Source organism: Zonotrichia leucophrys, chromosome 4, assembly GCF_028769735.1.
Source record: "Zonotrichia leucophrys gambelii isolate GWCS_2022_RI chromosome 4, RI_Zleu_2.0, whole genome shotgun sequence".
Lineage (NCBI taxonomy): Eukaryota > Metazoa > Chordata > Aves > Passeriformes > Passerellidae > Zonotrichia > Zonotrichia leucophrys.
The window spans coordinates 32,626,100-32,650,198 of NC_088173.1; the positions used below are offsets into that span (position 1 = coordinate 32,626,100).

At 41.6% G+C, this 24,099-nt stretch overlaps 1 protein-coding gene across 3 annotated transcripts in view; it reads right to left on the minus strand.

Annotated features, from left to right (window-relative positions):
- The window catches only part of BMPR1B (bone morphogenetic protein receptor type 1B), a 251,679-nt gene that overhangs the window by 59,926 nt on the left and 167,654 nt on the right, over positions 1-24,099 (minus strand). The window contains exon 1 of one of the 3 annotated variants that reach the window (XM_064711046.1): positions 13,356-13,396. The exons of the other annotated variants lie outside the window; for them this stretch is intronic. The gene's annotated coding sequence lies outside the window, so the exon portion shown is untranslated. Of the gene's footprint in view, positions 1-13,355; positions 13,397-24,099 lie in introns of those variants that run through there. 3 annotated transcript variants of the gene reach the window in all.

Genomic DNA, 24,099 nt, shown 5'->3' on the forward strand with positions numbered 1-24,099 from the left:
GACTCTGAAATCCTCCCTCCTGAAATGAATGGTGTGGAGGTGCTACCAATGTAACCTGGGCAATGAATCACATGCCAAAGGCTACAAAGCATAAGCCACTCCAGGGCTATACTGGGCATTATTGGAAATATTGCCAAAAAATGATAAAAAACCCCTTTGATTTAAACTGCAGTTTCAATCGTGGATGCGCACATTGTCACGAAATTTCCATTACTCCTAAAATACTGATAATGTGAGTCCAAAGAAAAAAATTGTTCAAAGTGTTCATAGATTGATTTTTTTTTTCCTAAAACTTTACTTTCATCAGTGGCACACCAACCTAGAGATTTTCAAAAGTATTGAGAAGGAACACGGGTGGTGATTCACCGGAAATATGCTGCCAGAGCAGCTGTGGATGCCCCACACCTGGAAGTGTTCAAGGCCAGCTTGGATGGGGTTTGAGCCACCTGGTCAAGTGAAAGGCGTCCCAGCCCATAGCAGAGGAGGCAGTTGGAACTAGATGATCTTTAAGGTCTAATCTTTACATCTAATTTGAAGCATTACAGTACATTCCATGAAGCTTTGCTTAAACAAAATCTTTACTCATGAGCAGAAGGGTTTGAAGAAGGAGTGCATTTGTTGCAGCTCCTCCAAAGATCTGACCTAGAATGGCCCAACAATAAATCAGTAACCGCCCCTGGCTGTACTAATTCAGAGTCCAGGGATCTGAGGAGTTGAATTTCCTCACAATGTCACCTCCAAAGGAATATGCCAGCTCAGCAGGACTTTTCCAGCAGCCTTGTTTCCTGCCTGTGAGAGGCTACGGCAGGCAGTGCTACAGCACAGTGGATGGTGCTGTTCATCCCAGTATTTGGGAACTGAGGAGGAAACTGAATGGGTTGAGAGATAGACCAAGCTGGACTGAAAAGCTGAGAAAAAACATCAGACATAAAACTGGTAAGCAGCAGAAGTGAGCTGAGAAATCTGGGAACTTTATAAAGTCACAGAAGGAGGGGAATGTGTAGGGGAAAATTGAGTTGGGTGAAAACAAGAGGTGCTGGATATTTCTCTGCAGCTTAGAGCTGCCCTTTGATTTGTTCAATCTCATAACTCCTCTGTGGAAAAACCTTTCAGCAAGGCCCTAGCAAAACATCCTGTCCCTTCCAAGTGCTGGACACATGGAGATTTGCAACCTATTCTTTGTGCCACTTTGTTCACTCAAGGGAAAAGTTTGGTGACATGGATATGCATGGTCATTGTGCTGCATCATGCTTTGGCACAATGGGGGGTGTGCTAGATGAGAAGACTTCTGTTTTCCACTTGACTTTTTCAAAGTCTAAACAATAACCCATAAAACCACAATATGTTAGAAGCACACTAAAAAAAATCATCAACTCACCTACCCAGCTGCCAACTAAGGAGATGGCTGAATTAGTGTTACTTCTGCAAATTTAACAAAGGATATTTATCACAGTGTGTAGAATCCTTTTTTAATTATTGGCAGACACTTAAAAAGTAGATGAGGTAAATAACCCCAAGTAGAAAAAAAACTTCTAAAAAAAAAAAAGAGAAGGAATGACCTGCAAGCAATGCCACTTGATACTTTGCTGTGACCTGTCTCCCCCAGCAGTACCTGGGGGTGAAGCCAGAACAAACACCTAAACCACTCTTTTCCAAGCAGTCCCCAGTTCTTTGGTCCACTCCTCTGTGTGCTCAACCTGAAAACCTCAGTTCTGATGACGCAGCACAGTCAGCACTCACAGGTATCACTGATGCCAAAAAGGTCCTTCACTCCTCAAATAAGTGCATACTAAAGGATGGAGCCCAGAGTGCCTCAAAACCAAGCATGTAGCAAAACAAGGATGTCACAATGGGATTTAGCCATGTCAGGACACACTTCCTTTGAAAGAGAGTCCAACCAAAAATTCAATTTCCTTCTGTTTTGGTGGCTTTATTTTGCAGTCACATCAGTGATCTGCTCCACCATGCAGCTGCCTAAATCCCAGGGACAAGCAGAGAGAAGAGTCAACAGCAAGGAGTTGTACAGGGCTACTCACATGCTAAATTAGGCTGGTTTTACCCAAATGTGAAACTGCAGCCTGAGTGTCTTCTCCTAGCCTGAACTGTCCTCTGCCTCAATGCTCCATCTGCTAAATGGGGGGACAGATATCCCTTTGTCTAACTAACCTTGGTGATTTCTACATCTAAACTTGCAGTTCACAGGTACAATTAGAGTAATGTTACAGTATTGACACTATAATGATGGGTGTCTCAGGGAAAAAAAACATGAGGAAATGAATAATCACGGCCTCAGCAGGGCTTGAATAGCATGTGGTAAATAAGGTGATGGTCACACTAAATAAAATAATGAAAAGGGACTCATTAGGTGAGGATTGCTCATCCTTTATACTGAAGAAATCAGGGGTCCAATGGAAAAGTTAATGTGTTATCATGCAGCTGAAGACTGCACAGCAATGCATATGCACAGAAGTCAAAGGCTGCATGGACAATATAAGCACAATTTGATTGTAGCACTAGTAAGGGTATTTTCATCTGTTTTAGGCCAGTGTAGAGTGACTTGGTATGTGAAACTCAAAAGCTGACATCATTTAAGATCTATGAATTTTCTCTCTATATGCCACTTTAAACTCCTTAAAATGTATTACCTTGCGTACATTAAGGATTGGTTGAATTACTTGGTCCAGATCAGGAAGCAGCCCAGATTAACAGATTCAGTTTTGGAGTGCTGAGGTTGGAACACACACCCTTCCCCTGCCACATCCCTCCTCCTACGTTTCTTGCAAGGAGGCCCAAACACGGATGCCTTCACACGTGAAGATCCTGTCAGGCACATGGTGACAAACTCTCTGCCATTCTGCAAGGGAAATTTACTCTCCCTTATTTTAGATTAAATTGCCCTGAGAAAAACATTGAGAATGTAACATGGCAGTACTTCATGGCCTGAGTGGGCTGGCACTCAGATTTTGAAAGCCACTTGGTCCAGCATGTGGAACAGCAGCAGTCTGTTACTGTTTGTACTGTTCCTTGTAACTACAAATACTTCTGTGGCCTTTGTCACCAGCAGAGACAGCTACTTCCAATTAATGTCTCTCTTGAACAGCTCGGTGGAGTCAGACTGCATTACTATTTCCATTTTTACAGAAGAGAAGGTAAAACAAAAGCACAGACCAGATTCACAAGAGTATCTTTGTGAATAACTCCCACTGAAACGAGCCAAACTTGGTTCAGCTGCAGAACTTCTGTGGATCTGGATCCACAAATCAAACGAGGTGGGATTATTCTACAAAGCTTAGTATCTTTGAAAGGTCATTAGTGAACTAAACATAGTTTTTTTCAGAAAATTGAGCTGTATTCTTTCCTTCAGAAAAGGGGTGGTTACTACCACTGAAATATTAAACAGTCAAGAGAAACTGGAGCAGGGGAGTGGTAGAGTTATACCAAATATTTACAGTGACGAGTTTAATAGCTTTTTTTCACACTACTCAAAACTGAATTTTCCCCTAATACTATCTATTTTTTGTATAAATGGAAGAAATAGTAGCCAATAAACACTGAAAATATAAAAATAATTAATGCTGTCACACAGTAAGAAAAGTCTTATCATTCTAGCCAACAGTTTCAGAAGCACAGATTCCCATACATCTTTTAGATCTATATTAAAATGTAACAAAGATTTATACCACAACCTTTACTTAGCTCTGAAAAATCCCTCTGGTGCAGACATAAGTGTTAACCTAACCCAGTGTTAAGTGTAAACCTAACCACAGGACCACAGCACTCCTCCAGCTCCTCAATCCAAGTGTGGAAGGTGTTTTCCCACAAGTACAAACAACTTGCTTGGAGAGAAGCAGGAGCAGTGCACCAAAATGAGATTTTTTTCAGCAATTCCCATCTCCGCTATTTGTCCTCCACTTCCCAGCATGTCCATGGCAGGGCTGCAGCCTTCCCTTAGGGCAACACCCATCTAAGAACTGCCCACTGAGAGCAGGAAGGCGCTTCCAGAGCCAACAGAGTCATCTTAGAGCCAGGACATGAAAGCACACAGGTGGCAGAATTGTTGTCAGTCTGTCTGTCAGTCTGTCTGTCACCCAAGGCTGAAAAGCTGCAGACTGAATTCCCTTCTTGCTCTCTAAACACACAGAAGACTCTGCCAACAAATCACTTACCGAAGTGACAGAAAAACAAGAGCTTTTTCACCTATTAAAACCATGATGTTTTAGAGACAGATTTTCCCTTATTTTTACATCAGCTAGGCTTTAGTTCCCTTTGTTACCTAAAATAACCTTAAGATATTTGTTACAAAAGGAAGACTGTAACATTAGGTTTATTTTAGAGCTCTTTGGTGGCAAGATGCTAGCTGACTGCACAAACACGTTCAAAGGGAAAGAAGCTTGCTTTAAAAGGTTAGATTTTCACACAATTTTTAGTCTGCTTTTCTTTGATTTTACTATTTTATTATTACAGAAAATACATACATGACTGAAGAGCATGGCCACAGATGTAGAAAGGGTCTAGGATATTTTTGTCCCCAAAAAGAATTATTTCTGAGGGATTTATGTCAAAGTTATGAAAGAGTGCTTAATAGAAAAACATTAACAAAGTACAATAACAGCGGATATTCCAGACTGAATCTTTCTCAGGTTGCAGAAAACACAGCATCTCCCTCTGCCACAGAGGACAATCAGCCTAAGACAAGCATTAAAACTCTTCAAAAACCAAAGCACTGCAGAGTACTGCAAATAACCACCCTCAATGATAGTGTCAGCTCTCACTGGCTGCTACTAAAGGCACTGGATCAATCACAAACATTTTGGACAAGCCTGTTTTAAAGAGAATTGACCAGGAAAAATGCCAAGAATATCACTACACATCAGTATCTGGGTTTGCATGGGAACTGTAATCTAAGAGAAATGTGAATTTCTGTACATGTAATACAGCCACTACCAAGGAGAAACAATTACACATCCCAGCATCTCTATTTCATACACAGCAGCAATTCCATGCCCAAATTTTCCCACATGAACAAGACACTCCCTAGACAGTTTAATCCTCACTGGGCTGTGCCTATTTGCACCAAAACCTTCTCAAATCTTCTTCTTGACAGCCACAGATAGATTTTTTTATCTTCCCTTCTTTTTTAACAGGAAGATGTGTTAATAACAACTGATCCAGACAGAACCAGATACAAAATTTTACAAAGGCCATAATAGCTTCAGACACTTTTACCTTCCACCTTTTTACTGATGACCTCTGGTATATATTTACTTATTTTCCAAATTATAAGGCAACAAAACTAATGAATAAAATACATCTTCAGGTAGCTACTAACAACTGAAGTGCTAAGAGAAAACTACATTTAAAAAATAATAAATTTTATGAGATGTTCCAGCTCTTTGAAAACTAATCTGAAAGAATGCTCCCCAAGTCTAAATTTATTTGCAAAACTGAAGTCAGTAATGACAGATTCGGAAGGTGAAAATGTTATTTCTTCATCTGTAGCTGTATTTTCAGCTGGTGACTTCCCACAGGCAGCCATCATTCATTCAAAAAAATCTACTTGGCGCCCCTTAATTAAACAGAATACATTTAACAATTTAAACAAAAGATTGAGTTTTCACTTGTTACTTAGCCATAATAGAAAAGAGGTTAGTTTAATGTCACACTGGCCTAATTAATATGCATTCAGATTTTATAGGAGATATTCAATTAATAATTTATTTATTTAATATATATATTGCTTGAGCACAGCATATGTCAATATAGAATTAGGTTGTAAATTTCAGACATTTCAGACTAGAATTTCTATGCTTTTTACCACTAAAGAAGAATGTAGCTGGTAAAGTTTCACTCTGTATACAAGGTGCCACAGTTAGGAAAAAAAACCCCATTCTTTTATTGCTTAGGCTGACCAGATACAAAACAAAGCCTCCCATGCAGAGCCTTAGATTGTACCTAACCCAGGTAAAAGAAGAAAGTAAGCCCATCTGTTCCTGAAGCTATGTCACTCACGCTGATTTTCCCAGTACTCTGCACAGCCACCAAGATATTCTGTGTTTGGGAAGAAATTTGCTGGAAACCTCCTGCAAATGAAACCCAGCTGCTTAAGTACAATCCCAGATGTCTCCTGCACCGTGTGGCTTTGATAGATTAAATTGAGCATAAGAAAGAGACGAAATATTTATGAAAATTAAATTTGCAGTATGCATGTCAGTAAGCCTGAAAAACATTTTTTTCAAGTGAAGACAGGAAACCACATTTTTCACTCAATCAGCTTAGGTTGGGTTATAGTGCTGGTATTAATGGAGCTCCTGAGGTGCTGAAGTTTCATGCAGACTGCTCAGCTTTTATTCACACCACTTATCCCAGGGGCCGCAGACACTGCCTCTGACACCAGTGGATCAAACATTCCTAAACAACAGGCTCAAATGAATTACTACATTTTACTCCCTATCCACCAAAAGTTCAGTATTTCAAAGGCTGGGAAAAAAGGTCAAATCCCACTGAGCACTCTGGGTTACAAAACTGTGTACTGGACACCAAATACTGCTGGGACAAACAAACACTCGAGGGAATGCTGTCAGACACTTAAGCAAATTCCTACATCCTGACACATCATCAGGCTGTTTGTTCCCCAAAATGTCACACTTGTATTGGCTTCCTCTAAAGAGAAGTGGAGGAGAAAAAAAGGATTGTGGCAAAAGAGAATAGAAAGAACAAATTAAGGTAATATTTACAATTAAGTGAAGCCACGGAAACACTAAATAACTCCACTTTTACAATGTTTAATGTCTTGCATAAAATCAGCAAAGACCCACCTGACATCTCTGGCTCCCCACAGTCCCACTCTTGCCCATCTCAGTAGATCTGTTATCACTATAATAAGCTCTTTTACAGAACATGACCAGGTTTTCCCTTCCTATCCATTCCTAAATTTCATCCATTGGCAAACAACTGTCTTGGAAAGGGTAGCATTCCCATTCAATACACTCTTTTTTCTCCTTTAGGGAACTGAGAAATGCAGGAAAAAAATTTTAGAAGGTAATCTTTGTGATCATTTGGCACTCTATTACTTCAAAATCCTGCCTGATTGATACAAATATCCTTTTGAATACTATGACCTAATACTCACAGATGTGATCTTCTTAGCAAAGCAAAATTAGTACAAAAGGCTAATATTTATACTGTAGATTAGTAATAAAGGGGCTGCACTTCTCTGTGCAGTTCACTGAATGTTTTTAAAACAGAAACCAGAAGGTCATTAACTTCAGCAAAGCAGGAACAGAGACAAATCTAACACTTCCCATCACCCCTGTGCTCCTTAAACACCTCCTGAGTGCATTACAGGGGCACCGGATGAGCCAGGACAGCAGAGCTGTCCCAAAGGAGATCAGGAGTTTATTTGAAGAAGCCCAGCAAGCAGCATTTCCCAAACTCTCTTTCAAAAGAGGAGCAATGAATACCCTATTTCCTTTTCATGGAATGTTTATATGCTATGGCTGAAGTACCTTTTGCTGCCAAGCCAATGCAAAGACACATTTCAGCACAGGAAGAACAATATACTTGCTTAGTGTGCATGTTTTGACTTCACACAAGAATACATTGTGTCGGAAGCAGCAGCAGCCCAAAATCTGCTGAGAGATGACCAGTACCACTGCAATAGCACAGTAACTCCATTGATAAACATCATAAACATCAGCAGCATTAAAAAATATGTCCAGTACAGTCAGTTTTCAGTGTCAAATGCTAACAAATAGAAGAGCTTCAAATACAGGTTAGTAAAAAGACAAGACTGTCCTTAGTCTGGATAACTAAACCAACACACTAGCCCTGTTTGTTTATTTATTAAATGAAGTAAGTCTCCATTTCGGCAAATAACTCAAGGAAGAGAGTAGTCCTGTGAGTCTCAAAAAGTCCATCTAAGCTTAAAATCATGCAGGTCTTTTAAACACTTCACGGCTACTGGGGCTAACACATGGCACACCTAGTTTCAGTCCTCTTAAGTATTCTGCTTTCTAGTGATGAATCTGGAACAACAGGCTTTCAAAAATCACACAAGTCAAGTGCTTGCCAATGCAAGACATGTCAGGCCTTCAAACCCAGTATCTCTGCAAGGTGAGGATGGGTGATAAACTCCAATTCACAACAAGTGGTGCAAAGTACATTTCTCATGGCCTGAGTTGAACCACATCTCCTAGAAAAACAAGGAAGGAGGGAAGGAAAGAAGGAAAGACCCAAGTATTTGCTATCCTCCCTCCAGGTATGATGCTGAAGAGGTGAGATTTCAAGCATCTGTAATGTTCACCATAAGCTACTTTTGCTGCTGATTAATAGTGAGAGATTAATATCCAGGGGTACCATACAACAGCTGCAGTCTGAACCTCCTGAACACAGACGTGGTTATGCATTTAACAGCTGGGCTCAAACTTTAAGTGGATTTTCCTGTATGGTAACTAGGATCAGTTTACAGTTGAAAAATTATTATTTTAAATGCATGCTGTACAACTACACCACACAGCTACCTCTGGAGTAACACAGCCCAAAGGTTACCTATCCTCATGCTTCCCACATCATCCTTCAACTTTCAACAAGCCAAACTACGTCAGGTCCTATCTCCTGATTCCCACAATTTTAACCTCTAAGACTCTGAGTGTTAAAAATGCATCAAGGAGTAACAAATACCAGAGGTGGATGTGGAGGCCTGGCACTTCTCCAGACAACAACCAGACTAGCAGGTGAACATGAACTTATTTTGCATTACACCAAAGTACAGAATTGCCTGCTAAATCCCCTAAGCAGTGAGTGAACTAACAAATAATTATACCAAAAATTTTGTTGCATCAGTTTATGTATTTTCCAGACTGCAAAAATAATTGACAATTACCTCTGCTCAGAGTCTCTGTGGCTTTGGATCCATTAATCATAAAGGCTGATATGTCACCCCACAGTGTGAGGCTGGGGTACACCAAGAGGCAGAAGCTTCACCTTAAAGACAAAACTGCTCAGTTTTCTCATGCTTTCTTGTCCTATTTTTCACAAGTGCTACACCCTTTCATTCAGAAAGTCTTCTCTATGATTTTCACACATCACTTTAGAACAAGGCTGCAATACAGTCAACTTCCTGACAATTTAAAAGACGCTCATTTGTGGCATAACTCAGGACGCCACCAGTGGTAGTAGAGGAAGATGGAAAAATCTGCCAAATCTATATTCTGCTGGCAAGATGGGCAGGAAAATCTCAGGATTTTTGTAAAGCTCCATTTTTACGGTTAGTTATGGCTTACACTTAATTCCATGTATAGGACTGATACAGCTATGCAGTGACAGATGCAAAGGATTTAGGCCAAAACTACAATTTTGCCCCAAAGCTCAGCCTCTTATGAAACATTTCTTTCTTTCCCTTTTTTTTTTGGGGGGGAGGGGGGGGGGGATGACCTTTGCTCCGATTATGGGATAAAAGAGAGTTTTTAAAACAAAGAGGCAGCACTGTTAAGAAGAGCTCTTGTCACCAGTTTCCTTGACAGCACATCCCTCTAAGTTGCATCATTGAGCTCAAGTAAGCATTCTTCCTAATCATTCAGTTAAATTAGCTTTTGGCCTACATTATTTATGATTCAGTTTTCAAACAAACATTACCTTTTCTGACCTAATTTTTGAACAATTCCTTCAGAAAAAATCTTCCTAAGTCTGAATTCCAGCCTAAAAATTACCATCAGTAAGTCCGCAATGCAGGATAGAAGCAGAAAACAGTGCTCAGCCCAAAAGCCTGAACGTAAGAGCCACAGTTCAGTCTGAGTGAACTGCTCTGCTTTTCTTCCTTACACTTTGATCTTAAGTTTAGAGAAGATTAAATTCAGCCAGAAATACTGCAACAGACAGACATGAGCAGCAGCCAACACTGGTCACAAACAAACCATGTCAAAAACATTTCAATTCCCTCCAGGATAAAACATAGGCCTTGTAGACATAAGACAAGTAAGATCACATGTGAACTGGAGGATGAGGCTAGCATTCAAAAATGTTCTTAAGAAATGGAAGAAATGTTTGGGAGAAGCTGGGGTGCTATTAAGACAGTATAATACAATATTCAGTCACTGTAACAATGCACACGCAGAAGTGATTGCACAAATGAAGAAATACTCAGGTCTGAGTTCCGTATTTTGAGGAACATACAGAGAGACTGAAAAATGGACAGCAAATTTCAGCAAAAGTAATACTGGAGGTACTCAGGACCAGTAGAATAGAATTGGGTTTGAACTAGCAGGAAGACAACCAGGGTACACTTAAGACTAATTTTTGTAGAGGTGAAAATAAGGAGACACTGGAAAAAATGTCCAGAAAAAATTCTGGACATTTCCAGAATCCTGGAAATGATTTCCAGGACCCTGTGTTCTCCTCATCACTGAAGGGAAGCCAAATGTTGGTAAAAGTATGTATGTGTATCAGAGGGATTAAATAAACTCTTGGCATCTAGTGCAAATCAGTCACTACATTAATGATCTAACTATATCTGATTTTAGTAAACATGTGGAGCCATCAGGATCTCCCCAGGTATATGTACAGGCAAAAGGCAAACTCCACAGGTGAGTAATTCATGTCCTCACTAGGATCATCCTGCAAGGAAACAGAAGCTTTGAGGGGATAAAGAATAGATATATTTACTAAGCAAATTAAAGCCAGAATTAATAAAACTTTAAAAAATTGTGTTCTCAGCATGAGGCATGATCTGAATTACTTAGAAGACCACTTAATTTCGTCTTCAACTCTCTTTTCATAACTATTTCTGGTCTTGAAACTGACCCATAACCCAAAGGTTAGAAGGTAGCAAAGTGTCATCATGATTTTTTAAATTAAAATGTAATAAATACAATTATACAATGCATAGCTAACCAAGGGGTTTCTTTCCATGGATTTAGCTCCTAAAATTATCCTCAAGCACTCAGCTTCAATTGCTATCACTTTGTCTTTCTTTATTTGCTGAAAGATTTTGGGCTGGAGCTGCTGAAAGCACCTTTGGGAAACCACTGGGCCCTTCCTGGCAAAGATTCCCCAGCACAGGCCTGCCTCAATCTGAAAAGGGCTGGCAAACAAGAAATACACAGTCTTTGGGAGAGAAAAAACCCTGCGCTGAACAAGATACTAGTAGCATTTCCTAAAGAATTTTGTACAAGTGCTCAAAAACCAAGGAGAATTTTGACTCCTGACTGCCAAGAAGTTGGGAATGCATTTCAGATGCAAACAGTGAACTCATATGCAGCTAGGTTTCAAATTACTGGGAGTCTCCTACTGACACTTGTAATTACACTGTTGATAAGAAACTGTATCTGAGGATTTTTTCTTCTGACATAATTTTTGCATGCTCATATTTGTGCCTGAAATTCTGCAGACAGGGAAAAATCTTGGTTTCTTCTGGACAACCTAAGTTTTCTGTGCACATCTTTCAGCAGCCTACTGCATTTCTTCCACAGATCTGCCTACTCTGCTTGCAGATGCTCCTAAATCAGAATACATACTATTTCCTTGAGGGTCACTGCACTAAGGTTCTCAGTATCTTTAGGAGCACATTATTTTGGTATGGATAAATCTGAGGATAATCTAGAACTCCCCTTGATTTCAAGGGACCATGCACAAAGAAAAGTGTCCAAGCATCCAGCCATCAAAATTTAAAAGGGAACAGAGAACCTAATAAGGCTCAGGTGCCTTTTTGACTCCTGGTTTCAGGGAAGTTGATGCAGCCCCAGCTGCACTCTGCACTTCGGCAGCAGAGGGTGCTGCCAGAATACCGAGGGCCCCTGCAAAGTTATCCAGGACTGGCCAGTCAGGTGTGACTGCAGTTTGTCCAGAGCCTCCATGTCACACGAGCATCACTTAGGGAGAAAAGTACCAGTTAAGGGTTTCACACTCGTTTTTCAATACCGCCCAAAGTCCATAAAATTTGTCCATCCCATGCCCAACTGTGTGGCATTCTCACTCCTAAGCCTCATACACAGCTTCTGCAGTGATGGTTGAAAACTAAGTCAAACACTAGATAAAAAAAACAGTACAGCAGTTTTGTGATTCAAGGAGAGGAGGACTGATCGAGGACTGCAAGCTTGAATCTGAACTGCACACACGGTTACACTTGCTCAGGGCTCCTGCAGAGCAGCTGCTGCTCAGATCCCGCTCTGCCATCCACCACGCTCTCCCCAAGCCCAGCTGTTCCCATGGACACTGCCCCTACTTCCCAGCACATGAAAGCTTCCAGGACAAATGGACTGCACGAGTGGCACTGCTGCTTCTTCTGCTCTTTAGTTTTAGTGTATCTTACTAAGGAAGCCAGAGTAAAACCTTCTCAAGTATCAGGAAACTCATGGTTGATGCTGAAGGACTGCAGGTGAAGTCACAGAGTTTATCTGGTCAGTTAACAGAACCAACTTATGGATAAAAAGAAAAAAACTTCCTTGATACGCATATTTTTTTCTCCTTCAGATGTGATGACCAGCTTATTAGCTAACTGCTTCATATTGCAAACATCTAAGCCAAAACATCCAGAACTGTTTCATTAAATTATTTATCCCTTTTCAAGAGACGCCAAGCTTAACAGAAAAGGAGTCTTCAGTGACAGTAATTTCATAGCTATTCCAAAGAACATCAGTACATGAATGAAGCACTACTGTAAACACATTTATAAATTCCAAAAAAACCGTCCCCCAAAAAAATCAGCTCATTTACTGGGCCCAGAAGTTGTTTTTAAATGCAGGTTTGTAGATACGTTTCAAATCCTCTAATACACTCCTTATTTTCATCTCTATAATGAATAAAGCTGCTATGATTCTGCTGTCAATCACAATTCTGCCTTACTGCAATCTGTTTACTGCCTCCTTTTCTTATTAGCCTTGTCAAATTTTTGCATCTTGGTGACTAAATACGTCATTTTCCCTTACAATTAGCGTGAAGCTTTCCTGCTAAGACTTAAACGTGAACAAATTCAGTCTTCCTACGAAACCACCACTACGTTGCCTAAGTCTACAGCTACTAATAAAAAAAGCCCTCGCTGTTAAAAAGGCGTAACCAGACAAAAGTTACAAAAAAGCATAAGGCTGAAACGCTCGAGATTTCTAAGGGCAGGTTTAATGCAACGCATCTTTAAAACTTTTTCATTGGAGCGGTGCAAGTTGCGCTATCAGGAAGGGAGCAGCAGCGAGAGCACAGCAGCGAGAGCAGCAGCGAGAGCGGCAGCTCCGGCCGGCTGTCCCCGCACGCCGTGCGCCTCGGAGCATCCCCCTCACCCCGCCGGGCCAGCCCGGCAGCCCGCAGCTGAAATCCTCCCCCCTCGCCCGTCCGCGGCACCTTCCAGCCTCCCGCTCCCCCTCGCTCACCTCGGGCGCGCAGCCAGCGCCAGCTCCGGCGAGAGCCGCGCTCCGGCCCCGCTCCGCCCCGCTCCGCCGCCTCCCGGCCGCGCCCCCGCCCCCGGCGGCTCCTCCGGGCGGGGCAGGGCCGGGGCTGGGCTGGACTGGGGGCAGCGGGGAAGGGCCGGGGCTGGGCTCGGGGCAGCGGGGCAGGGCCGGGGCTGGGCTCGGGGGCAGCCCCACCCGCCGGGCCGCACAAAGGCACTGCCGGGGCGGCCGCTGCCGCTGTGGCGGGAGAGGCACCTCGGGCTCGGCACAGCCCCAGCCCCGCAAGGAAGCCGGAGCCGTCCCGCCAAACGCCTCCGGGCTTCCGCACATCAAACGCTTCCTCTGGCCGGGAGACGCCGCAGCCGCGGAGCGCTCCGGACAGCGACCGTGCCCGCGCAGAAAGCGCTCGCCGGGAGCCGCCGGTGGCAGCCGGAGCCAGGAGGAACCGGGACCTCCGGTCCTGCCCGGCGCGGCTTCAGAACGGGCACCATCCCTGCGGCTTGTCACCGGGCAGCTGCTGCGGACACCTTCTGAGCTGGCGTCATTATTCACGGACTAAATGAGCCGCTTCGGTGCTTGCGAAGTGCAGGATTTCCCTGTAAGCCTGTTAGGGAATCAGCCGCGCACAGGGATTTAACCTCACCCCTCGAAGTCACACTTGCACAGCAGCTGTTTCGCCCCTCCGCCGGGCGCACTCAAACAAAGCCACCTCATCTATGGCCAGGGTTTATAGACCTCTACACCAGCGGGTCATCGATGCAAACTTACAGAATCACAGAATCAATTTAAGTTTGAAGAGATGTCTAGGATAATCAAGTCCAACAGTTAACCTTAGCACCACCATGTTCACCACTAAACCACATCTCATAGTGCCACATCCACACAGCTTTTGAACCATCTACACATCTGCCCCTTATGACAGGAACAAGTGTTTTAAGCAGCTGTTACGCCATCGAGTAGCAGAAGTATGTGGTCTATGTTCTTGAGCAAAACACAGGTGAGATCCTTAAAACGCCACATTATGATGGGAAAATTTTAAAAACTGATGTACCATAATAAAAAGAGGCTCCCAACTACCACTAAGCAGAAAAAAAACGCCAAAAACCTGAACACAGGTAAGCTAGGAATTTACAATTAAACTCTGTATCAAGATATAGTAATAATTAATGACAGCATTAATAATTTTATCTATAAGAAGGGGAAAAATAGGGTTTGAGAGTCATCCGGTCATCTCCAATGGTGTTTGGTCAGTTTGGCACTGATACTGGATTGCAGTAGCTTATAGAAGCCTGGCATCTCAATGGGTAAATTCCACTACCTGCTTCAAGTGGTATTTTCCTTCAAACGAATAATTCCCGTGAAACTTGCTGGGAAAGAGCAACATCTTTGATGATGTTTAGCAAAATAGAAATCTCTGAAGTGGCCACCTAGCAGCTGTCAAACAACAATTAGTAATAACAGAATAAAATTCTCTTTCATGTGACTGAGAGTAATTTGGCCACAGCATTCATAAATCATAATAAATACATCAAAATATAAATATAAAGAAATATATCAATAGGTATCATAAATATAGATAAATATAAATATATCAATAGGTATTATAAATATAAATAAATCTATCAATAGATATCATAAATATGATGAATATTGCTCTCATCTTGCTAGTGATTAGTGGAATTTTTTTCTCTCATCCTTTTGTTTAAAACTCTTATTACCTGTTTGATTATTACACCGACTAACAATGCAACTGCAACACAGACATTCATTTCTATACACATGAACTGAATACATAATTTGTGTGAATTTAGTCATTCTGTCAATTTCTCAGTCTTTCTCACATTTTCATTGCAATTGTCATGGTTTGAGCCTGGCACAGAGCCAGTGCCCCCATGAAAATGCCTCACCCTGGTGTCTGCTGTGAGATGTGACCAGGAATAAGCAAAACAGGCTCCAACTTAAACATAAATAACACTTTATTACCTAAAACTACAGGAAAAAATAGGAAAGACTATAAGGAAAAGAAAAGAAAATTGAAAACCTTACAAAAAAACCATTTTCCTCCTCCCCACCACCTGACTTTCCCAATCCAATACATTCTCTCAAAAAACACCAACTGCCCAGCCCATCACGACACTACACTTTAGTATACTCAAACATCAGTTCATGAAGAGGAAAGGGAGTCCTTCTTGTTCCATAGGCTTCTGGAAGCACACTGAAATCCCGGATGCTTCCTTGTCACTTCGGCACCGCCCGGAAAGTCCATTTTGCCGCTTGTGACATGTTCCTTCCATGCTCAGTGCTCTCACCACCGAGACATGGCCAGAGCTGCTTTTAGGGTGGTCTTTCAAGGATGCCTTGTCTCACTCCAAAAAGGCACAGTCTCTGCTTTTGGGACAACTGTCCCCCCCATATATTTCCAACCCCCTGGGGCCGGGGGGTCCTCACAAATGAACCCTCCTGGTTTTGAGGCACTGCCTCCCCCTAAATGCAGTCTGTGTCACAGGAACAACTGAGTCCATGGCTACAAGAAAAAGTCCAGCCAAAGGCCACTCCAAATCATCTCTCCCCATCCAATCATCTCCACAATCTCCGAGCCAAGTCATCTCATCTCATCTCTCATCTCCCTTCTTATTCAGCTTCGAGGAGGATTAGCATTTTTTGCAAGGCCCCAATCATGCAAGAAAGGGTTAAAAGTTTTCAGTCTCTGTCTGTCGGTCCCGGAACGGGCTCCCACGCATGCTGCCCACACGCTGCCGCTGCGGCCGGGCAGTCTTCCTCCCCCTTCTCGCTGGCTGCTCTCCTGGGGGGGGGAAGGGGGCTGGCTGCCCGATGTCTCTTGGGGCTCCCCCACCCTTCCATCCTTGGAGCCCCCCCGAAGCCCCCTCTGTCCAGGCCCCAGGCCTCACCGCATGGCTGTCCCCTCCCCCGCCCAGCAGCAGCGGGCCGGGCGGGAGAGAGATCTGAACTCCTCGGCCGGCGATGTCCAAAGAGGAAATGCCAGGGCAGTGCCCTGCTTTTAACCCCTGTGTATTCTCGGAGGTGTGTCCAAACCCCACTGGCTACACCAGGTGTCAGTATGAAACCCAAAACCTTCATTGGTTTGACCACAGCTTCCCAGAATTCCCACTCCTTCCGGTCAAACCATGACAGCAATATATGGCAAGAAAGCAACACAATAGTGTCTAAACGATTTCTTTTCTAAAAGGAGTCCTAATTACAGATTTGCTCCATGCAGATTAGTTTTCATGGTAAAAACTACCTTAGTTTTAAAATTCCTATTTAATCTACACATGGTCTTCAAAAAGCATGCTAGGCATTTCCTTCCCAAAGTCCCATACAAAAACATGTTAAAATAATGCTTTGTCATCTTCTGACACCATTTAAAATTCTTGTTAAGAAAATAAAAATCCCAAGTTGCCACTTATCACAGAGCATTGAACATCACAGAGCAGACCACTCCTCCCATGTCAAACACAGGATGTCACTCGTATGACCTTTTTGACTGCAAGATGGAAGATTATCACTCTTTTGGACATTTGGGATGGGCACCGCAAGCCTTAGCTGTGTGACCTTAAAGAACTTTGATGAATTCAGAGCAGCAAATGTCTGAATCTGAAAAACTGCCATTGAAAGTATGGGGAATCCAACCAAAATGCTTTCAGGATGTCAGCAGAATCAACGCATCAAGGAAAGGAATTTCTTGTGCAGACTGGAGCAAGTGTTTAAAATCAGTGCCCAACAGGTGTTTGTTAGGATGTGGGTGGCTGGAGGAGTCTTTTAGAGTCAATGATGTGTATCTGTAAATTGGGTGGTTCTTTGCACATCCATATTGGATACATGATGTCAGGTGATACTCTCCTTTGGGACAGTAGCCAAAAAGAAAGCATAAATTACTTTAAGACATACCTTGATCTGTTGCAGACATCTTTTATTAAAATCCTTTCTTAGGATTTTTCCTGCTGAAGCTGAGAAGTTTCAGCAACAAAATGTAAACACTGGTTATCTGCTGCTGTGGAATGCAACAGGTGGATCCGTGATTGGTCTCCTGTGGATGTTTGGATTTACTGACCATTCATGGCAGAGCTGCTCTCGCTCTCTGTCTGAGACACAGATCTTTGTTATTCTTTCTTTTCTATTCTATTCTTAGCTAGCCTTCTGATAACTTTTCTTTCTATTCCTTTTAGTATAGTTATAATGTAATATATATATCATAAAATAATAAATCAAGCCTTCTGATCATAGAATCAACATTCTCGTCTCTCTCTCATCCTGAAAACCCCTGTGACCGCAGTCACATTGATCACTTTTTGAAGAGAAACGAGGTGGTGGGGAAACATAATATGGTAGCTCAGGATACCATTGTCATGAGCTTGATGACAGAAGAGGTTTCATCTCCTGTCTAGTATTCCAGAGCTTCACACCTTACTGTGAAAAACACTGTCCCATGCAGCAGAGCAAAGAGGTGACAGCACAGGAAAGGGAAGAAAGAGGTCTCCCTGCTCATGTTTCTGTTCAGAGTTCAAGGTGTGAGCTGCAACTAAGGGATCTATTTTTGTTGTGCCTTTTCAATCAGGAGCTGGACACTCCTCTTACTGTTAAAGCACAAAGCAAAATAAATCAATGAAGCAAGCAATAATGTGGTGTAATTACAAGGTCTGTAGACAGGCTGTCAGTGTTCATGGATCTTCCCCTCGATCCCAGGCAATACACCAGTATTGTACACTTCCATATAAAGAGTGCATGAGAAAGCAAAAATATTGCAAATTATTGTTCTGAGAGGGACATTATATTTCTAAAAGCTAAAAGAAAATTTTCAAGTCATCATAAGTGTGGGAAAAAAAATTCCCATCTTAGAGGATGACATCATTGTTTCCATAGTTGTTAATGTTGTCAATGATGTAACGGTATCTTTTATTTCTTCCTGCTAATTATGCTATTTCCCTATATATTTTGTGTTCTGTAAAAGCTCTTTGCCCATTAAAATCCTTTTCTAAGCAGAAGCACAAATCAAAAAGTCTAAATTAACAACATTTCATTGCTGCTGTCTTTGTTTTCCTAGATAAAAAGCAATCCAGTGCTTAAACTACAGTAATATTCACAAATGGGAGGCTCTTCCTTCAGATGAAACCCACTTATATCTGCTTTCTCCAGGAAAGCAGGCAGAAATGAATTCTTTAAGGCATTATTCTCTACCATCTTTTTTCCCTCCGTGGTGAAACACAGCATCCCCCTTCATGGAGCACAAACTCAAAAAATAAAAAAGATGTTTTCACTCCACTTTGAAAAATTGAAGCATTCAATCTCAGGGACAGGCAGACAACAGAAGCTGTGACATGCTTAGAAATCTCTGAAAAGACTCTTAAAAGGTACTGGAGATGTGAATTGAACCTCTTTTACCCAATTTTCCCGCTTCTTGCCCAGCTCTACCAGCGGGGATGTTCCCCAGCAGCCTGAGAGGAGCCACACCCCCCGGCCCCTGTGCAGGGACAGCCACTGCCTTGCACAGGCCCCTGCCCTTGTGGCCCAGCTGAGGGTCCCAACCAGTATTCCAGGCACGTATTCCTCTGGGTTTTGTCTCTCTTTTTTTTTTTTTCCGGAGATGTGCCAAAGTTTCCCCTCCCCTCTGACGTGCACGCACCCCCTTTGGAAAGGGTAAAACAGGAGCGAGGGAGAAAATCCCATAACTGGTCCAAATCATGCAACGATGATTTGTGTTCTCACTTATGGGGTATGACTGTCACTGCTGATCTGCTTTCAGGCCTAGATTACATCTGATAAGGGCTGACCTTATTTGAGTATTCACACATTATGCACTCACAGAGAGCATGTGGACACAAAAGTCCCTCAGATGTTCTGGGCATCAATCACGCTCACAGCGTGGAGGCTGCCAAACTTTTCTTCCCTTAACTCGGGAGAGGAGAGGATAGTCCAAGACAGACTTAATAAAGTTTAAAGCTGTGCCACAGTATATTTGGGGCCCATTGTCTTCTAAAAGTGTTCTTTTCAAAAAATTCTCTGCAGTTACCACGGGCAACAATTCGTCTTTAACAAATTGGGGCGGACTGTGTGCAGACTGTCAGGAGGAGGGGAAGTGAACAAAAGGCTTACCAGGCCCATTAAATAAAAGCAAAACAACCAAAACTCTTCTGTCTCTTAGTTGCCCCATATCTACAAAACCAAAGGGGGTTCTTAAAATTATTCCCAAAACCACAGCATTTTCAAAACATACCTTCAGTCAAATCACTTCCTTCAGAACTCAAGAATCTATTGTTCACCGCAAATACTTATACTCATTACCACAAATTAACATGTACTTTTATAAAGAATATACTATAAACATCACTGATGACTAAAACAGTTCATCTGTTGTAATGAGTGATACCTCTGTAATGACTGACACATCTTTTCCAGTTTCATAAGAACTACAACTGGTTGTATAAACCACCTGCTTTTTTCTGCATGTTCATTTGAAATTGTGAGAGTTCAGAGGAAATAGGACCACAGGCAGGTGATTCATGTGCTTCTCCAAAATGTATTTACTAGTGGGGCCTTTCTTTATTTGTAAAGTCTAAATTCTTATGCAGTATCATCCTTACATGTAAAACCAAAGTCTACAGTCTGCAGACTTCCATGGAAACAGACAAACTGCCCAAATAAGCCACCATACCTAGCTCTCAAACACCTTTTATTCCCCATATACACAGACTACATGAAATTACTTCTCTCAAAACTAAGTATGATTTGCTTACCTAGATCATGCGTTTTAACTCCAAAACTTATTTAGGCTGTGTAAACTTACTTTCTACTACAGATGGCTACTCCATCAGAAACAGTAAGCTAAGGCATTCTTTTCATGTGACTCGAAGTAAATAAGTTAAAAATGCAAATACTCATCAACCAAGGCCTTGGACAGGATGCCCTGAAGAGTTCAGTGTGTTTCTCTTTTCAGTTTTAGATGCTTTTAATGATGGAAGGTTTGTTGCTGCAGTTCACAGTATGATGCGTCTTATCATGGGGAGGGTTCTGCTGCTTTTCCAGAGATTGTTGAGGCTTTTTCCTTCCAATGTAGGGCCACTTAGTTATATAACAAAAGTGACTGACCCTTGAGAAAAAGGAGTAGCACACTGCCAGAAGAGGTGAAAAGAGCTTTGGATTAAACGACAGAAAAACTATGTTGAAAAGGATGTGGTTTTCAGGCACGATACCCAAAATGATAGCATGGAGAAATCCACTATCAGTTTTATTGGGATTTCATTGAAGCCATTCACAGCAGTAGCACAGACACTCACTGCCTTTGTGAGGTACATTTCCTAGTGAGGACCTTCTGGGGCTGTGCATTATGTTCTTTTTAAAATACCAGCAGCAACCATCCATCTTATCACGTGTGGGGATCAGGATATGGTGTGCTAACTAAGGACTGAGGTTCAGGTCCAAGTGTCCAGACTATAAACTTGTGTTCAGTCTCAACTGAAGGGTTCCTTTGAAAGATTTCTGCTACACAGCATTCAGATCACAAAATTTAATAAAATAATCATCCCAGTAAGAAGGCCTGCCCAGACTAATATGATTGAGTCCATGGGGTTTTTTTCTCCCTTGGTTAAAAACCAGCCTTTAAAACTTATAATATTTTGATGGAAAGAAATTACTTTTGTTCTATCAGTATAAGCATACACACAAACACACACACTTAGATGTTCATTTGTTGGTTTCAAATGTCATTACCTATGAGTTATTCTATTATATTAATAAAAGCCCATTACTCCGACAAGCTGGATCTCAAAATCTAAGTGTGTGAGGGAAGATTGTACCTTTAGCTTCACTAAAGCTCCTTGCTAGGCTGACTTTATTTGGGTAAGGAACCAATCATAAAAGTTAATGGAGTTTGCACTTTTTTGACCCAATAAACCAGAAATCAATATTTATAGGGGTTTTATCATGTGCTGCCTGATCTTGCAATGAGAACCTGCACATGATTCTTCAACTGGAAGTTGTCCTCACAAGGTGGGTGCCACACAGCCACCTGATATCAATGTATCTACCCCAACTACCACATCAGCATCTGCAGCACCCCACTGCTGAGCCAGGGCTGGCTTCTGGCCAGGTGTCTCAGACTGTGGCAAAACAGAACTGTGCCCAGCTACAAAAGGTAAAGGCTTCCTCAGAAGGTCACATAATTTAGCAATCTCTGTGCTGACACATCAGATCAGAGCTATAGCTCAGTTTGTCCATATTCCTGTCTCCAATAAAAGGTATTTGCTTTTTATTAATTTTTAAATGCATTGCTTTTTAATTTCATTGGGATGTCTCCTGTCTTTTATTATGTAAAAGGTTAAATGGAAGAATTCAATTTGCTTCTTCTTTTTATATGTATTATTTTATTTTCTGTTTTCTGTCTCCTCTTATTGAAGTCCTCTCTAGCCATCCCCCAAATTTTAAGTTGCTTGTTCCTCATGGAGATGGTTCACCTCATATTTTATCACCCACCCGATCATGCTGCACCTTTTTATCAGCTGAAGTGTCCTGACGCAAATGAAGTGTTCTTGGAGGGATGTGACACTCACTGACAGTCACTTTCAGAAATCAGCTCTATCTCTTGTTTGGAGTCAAATGTCTTATTCACTTTCTTCACTGCAGAAAGATTACTTTGACTTGTTCAAGATGAAAAGAAGGATACTTCTTGTACTCGTATTTATTTCAACATTATGGAAATATACCAGGATTTTGTATTTGACAATGTGCACTTGCCAAAAATACTTTAACCTGCATGCTTTTATCAAGTTTAGCAAATCTTTTACAATTTAGCTCAATTCTTAGTGATTTAAGCTAATTTAAATAATTACTTTTACTTTACCTGAAAGGCTAACATACCCAAAACCACTTTGAGAAGTAACTTATTACTGCCTTCCTGGTGGCAGGAGCAGCATGTCTCACAAATCTCCATTTCTCCTTTCCCTCAATTTGCCAAAGAATGAGCTGCAAGAGGACAGATGATTGGGTACAGAGGGGAGGAGTACATGAAGAGAGCTGGACAGATGATTGGGTACAGAGGGGAGGAGTACATGAAGAGAGCTGTAATTACCCTCAAAAATTATTTTAATCATTTCACACTATATTTTCAGGCCTTTTATAACTGAGAAAAATTATACTAATGAGTGCATAAAAATAATAATAATACTTTTATACCATGAAGTGTTTTCAGCAATTACATTACACTTGAGTCTCTTGGTACAGTATCTTATCAGTACATAATTTCATATTTCAGAAGTTCCTTTCAGCACAGTTTGAATCAGCCTCCAAGCTATTCTCCCATGCAGTAAACGGACAAAGACAGAGATTTATTAAGCCCACTCCCAGCCCAAAAGCATGTCTGATGGATTTGGAAAGTATCTTGTACATTCAAGATAGGCATCTGCCAAAATAAATCCTACTCTAATGCTTGTTGAAGGTATTTTTCCCCCCCTCATACCTCTTTACTCATTACCAATTTCCAGTTGAAATAACTTTTCTTTCTGAGAAGAACTTGCTCCTGTGTTTACAACTACATTGCTCTGTAAGTTTAACTGCAAAGCAGATCACCCTGAGGAACCACAGTGGCACACTCATCCTAGGTACCCATCTCTCCAGGGAGGTTACCTCCATTATATACAGCCACTGTTCATAACTTTCCTATCATTACACGTACACAAAGACCACAGGAGCCAACCAAACACTTGGAAAGTAAACGCATTTTGTGACTTCATTGTCATCGAGAGCCCAGAAAGGGGGACTTGGCAGCAACATAATTCTTATTTACAGATTTATCACAAGTGCAAGATAAGAAAAAATCATCCAAAACAAAAACAAAACAAAGAAAAGATACCCAAAGCAAATCAAACTTCACTCCATTGCTACTAAATTCTGTGTATTACAATACAAGACAAGTCAAACCTCAAATGTGATGTGGAGACAACATGACTGAGGCACTTCTGACTGGTATGATGAGCTTGAAGGCAAGTAGGAGCTTGCACAGTCCACTGACCAACAGAATTTTCAAGTAGTAGTTTCAGTATTACTTAATTCTGCAATATTATTAAAAATAAATCTAAATTTGAAGACACTGGACTTCTACAATATTCCTCCTTTTGGAGGACCATATTATTTCCTTGCTTGTTGTTTTGTTTTGTTGGGTTTTTTTAGCTAAAATGCATATTAAGACACTAAAAGACGGTTTTGGCTTTGCCACTTTAAATAAGTAGAGAGCTTCTTTAGCCCTTCCTATTACTTCACCTGTCCTCACTTACAGAGCACAGCTGCTTGAAGGCTTAAGATTTTTTTTGTGAAGTAACAGTTCATGATAATCTCATTAAATCCTTTCTAACACTTTCCAGTTCATACAGGATTTCCTTCGCCTGGGCGAGTGGAACAAGGATTGGCCACTTAACCAATCTCTGTGAAAAAAACAAAAAAACAAAAAACAAGAGTCACCCAAACCCCTCCTCACAGAGGAGAGGGCAGGGGACCAAAGCTCAGCCCCAGCCAAGGGACTGGAACAAATCCAGAGATGCAGCAGCTCTTTGCTGTTTCTCTCTGCAGCTGAGAAACCACATTAGAAGTGTAATCCTTGATTTCTTTTGCATGTGAAACAAACCTTGTGCTAAGCAAGCTCCTCTACTTGTAAATCATTCTGATTAAATGTCCAAAGCTCCTCTCTCTGCTAGCCTGGGAAGTACTCACTGCAAAGGAG